Genomic DNA, 3575 nt, shown 5'->3' on the forward strand with positions numbered 1-3575 from the left:
TTTTTTTTTTGTCCTGTCATTATATCAAGATATACAGAATAAACCATGAAGATATAGTCAATAATAGAGTCAAACTGAACACAAGAAAACACATAGGTTATAGATCTTATTTGTATTCAGAAATTTGAAAAATGTTATGATATGCATGTCCAGAGTATGTATAATACTTCGGGAATGCTCTATTATGCAGTATGACATAAGCATTTGGCTAATGGATGGTCTTTTTCTGAGATAATAATGCAGATAAATTAGAAAGCATAACGTTGTAAGTGGCGTAAAAGGAAAGTGGTATACGTTTAAATGAGATTTAAAGAATGTTGTTATTGACAGCATTCACAATGGCCTTGGTGAGAAAATGAAAAATGCTTCTACTTACAACAGCTAACAAAAATCCACTCAGAGCCGGAAACAATGCATTAATACTGTATCTCTTATTATATGTCATACATCTATCATGGTGATCAAGCATTATGAACCAACTATTATAACCTCTTAAACTTCTATAAAATATGTGTAGCCGTTAGCATGCTTACATCAATTTTCTCTGCATTTCCTTTTATATATGTGTAAGTATGTTTTATGCATTTCCTGTTCTGCTCTTGTAGAAAATCCCATTTGACTGCATGGAAACATAATGAGAGTTGGTGGCTGTCAAACAAGCTACTCGTTTTGACCATGTAAAGTAGGTTAGGTCTGTTCCCAACATAAATATTCATTTTCGAAAATTGTTGTAAAATCTGGTGTAGAGAAAATTATTCCAAGACGACCATTACCAAACAGTGTGTGTAGAAAATTCTTTGCTGCATGTATAAAGTAGTTACATATTCATATTATCTAAAGTACATGGCCTACATGTCGTGAAAATTGATCTAAAGTTGCCTAAGAAGGCAACATAAATGAATTCAACTCTCTTGGCTGTATTTTGTAAGGACACATCATGCAAATAGTGAAGCAGCAGGTTTACCCAAAGAGTAATTTTATAAGGAACCATTAAAATACTCACCAATCATACATGCATACCCACACACAATTGTACACACATATATACATGCACACACACACACACACAGAGTCTTTCTCCTATTGTTCTACTTGTTTCTTTCTGAAATAAACTACCCCTTTTAGACACAAACCCTTTTGCATTCAGATTACTCTGTCAAATGTAAATTTTACTTATTCATACGTAAAGTTTGAATTAAGCATGCATTATCTCATAGCTTTGAGATTTCGATGATGTGATTGTTTATTTTTAGTATGACATTGTTGGGTAAGTGTGAGAGTCTACATCTGGCCAGTTGGCACATAAAACAAGTAGAATATTTGGACCAGATATGGCTAGCTTAAATGCTATAGGGTTAAATAAACTAGAGACTGTAAATATATCCAGTACCTAAACACTTATTAAAGGAGATCAAAACATAGACAATTTCTCAGTTTTCCTCAAATAAATAATATATTGAGTTTCTGAATATTTTCCTGTTCTATTTCATTATGGTAAAAACTCTGTCACAGTTTTTGACTGGAATTTCTTCAGATTAGAAATTTTGATTGCTCCATTATGATATCTTCCTCCTTTCTCTGTGAGGTTGGTTGAATGACTCTTGACGATTGCTTTGACAAGAACTCATCACTTTGACTTGCTTCATTGCAGTATCTCAACAGGAGGAATATAAGTTGTCCATCCATTGTTTTACACCATTACCCTACTGCCAATTTGAGGCAAGCATTAATATGCTTATTAATGCTTGCCTCAAATAATACAAACAGTACCAAACATGATGTTAGCACAATATTATCAAATAACTGACTGTAATTATGGCTAAAGTACACCTCCTTGACTTATGACTAAGTTATATTCTGACTGAGAGGTCAAATAGGTTATAAAAATATAAATCAAAAAAATTCAATTCATAATTAATGTACTTAATGTGAAATATATGTATTCTGTCATACTGTAAAAAAAAAAAAATCTAAAATTAATGTAAAAATGAATGCAAATAAAATTCTGCATACATACAATAAAAAAAAGTTGTTCCTGTGAAAAAAAGTGCAATTGAAAATAAGGTTTTAATCATCACAGTCATATTCATGGGTTGAGGTAGATGGGTTTTTTTTGAGGAACATGGTCAACTTTGTTTGAATAGTTTTTGATTGTTTTTTTTCAGGACATCTCTTATGATAACAACGCACAGCATCTTGAATGATATGTTCAACTTTTGCAAAGCATCCGACATTAGGATCCATTGCCTCCCTCAGACCCAGGCAGTGGATGTCTGGGTCTGAGGGAGGCCTGTGTTGTCAGATGCTGCCATAATTATCATACATGCAGCTGCCCAATGTCCGAAAATCGGTTTTTTATTCATCATCATTATCATCATCATCATCATCATTTAATGTTCGTTTTCCATGCTAGCATGGGTTGGACGGTTCGACCGGAGTCTGAAAAGCCAGGAGGCTGCACCAGGCTTCAGTCTGATCTGACAGTGTTTCTACAGCTGGATGCCCTTTCTAACGCCAACCACTCCGTGAGTGTAGTGGGTGCTTTTTATGTGCCACTGGCACAGGGGCCAGAGGAGGCTGACAGTGGCCATGATCGGTCGGTGCTTTTTATGTGCCACTGGCATGGAAGCCTGTCAAGGCAGCACTGCCATCAGCCACGTTCAGATGGTGCTTTTTACATGTCACCAGTAAAGGTATTACAACTGCAATTTCCATTTGATTTTCATTTTGATGTTGATGTATTTGACTCAATAGGTCTCTTCAAGCACAGCAGGCCGCCCTACGATCAAAGGTACTTTTGAATGGGCTGGAGCTGGTTATGCAAAACTGGTGTAGGATACAGCCATGAACTCACTTTATTGTCAGGTTTTATGTATTTATGTATTTGTTATTTATTTATTTACTATGGTCATAAGTGCGGATGGTCATAAGCTACATAGGAGAAGGTGTGTATTAGTGTCCACTGTATGCTGTGTTTAGCAAGCTTGGATTGCCTATTTGATTTAAGACATAAGAACTGTTTTTGCAAGCTGTCTTCAGGATGCAATATAAAGCCAGCAACATAAATCAAAACTGCTGATTTTGTACTGTTGCTCAGCATTTTAAAATTGTGCATCACAGTCACACATGATGATATAACCACATTTTATATTTCACACATTTTATAACTTTTATATTTTAAATTTCAAAATTGCTTTTTTTTCTTTTTTACGTTACATATGTAGATATAAGAAATCAATGGTTCTGTGTTTATCTTAGTAGCATTGTTTCTGCTTTCCTATTCCACATTGAAGAACAAACGAGTCAATGAGAAACTTTTTCAGAAGCAAGATGAAATCAACAGCATAGAAAATTGATAACCAATAATCTAATATTAGATCAACCCCAGTACTAGACTGACATACAGACATTTTATCTACTAAAGATGTACCAGTTCTGCTAATCAACCTTAACCATATTAACAATCAGCAAGTTAAGGATGTATGTATGTATGTGTGCATGTGTGTGTGTACAAATGTATATGTATGCAATTATGTATGTGCATATATATATATATATATATATATATATATATA

Source organism: Octopus bimaculoides, chromosome 3 (genome assembly GCF_001194135.2).
Source record: "Octopus bimaculoides isolate UCB-OBI-ISO-001 chromosome 3, ASM119413v2, whole genome shotgun sequence".
Taxonomy (NCBI): Eukaryota; Metazoa; Mollusca; class Cephalopoda; order Octopoda; family Octopodidae; genus Octopus; species Octopus bimaculoides.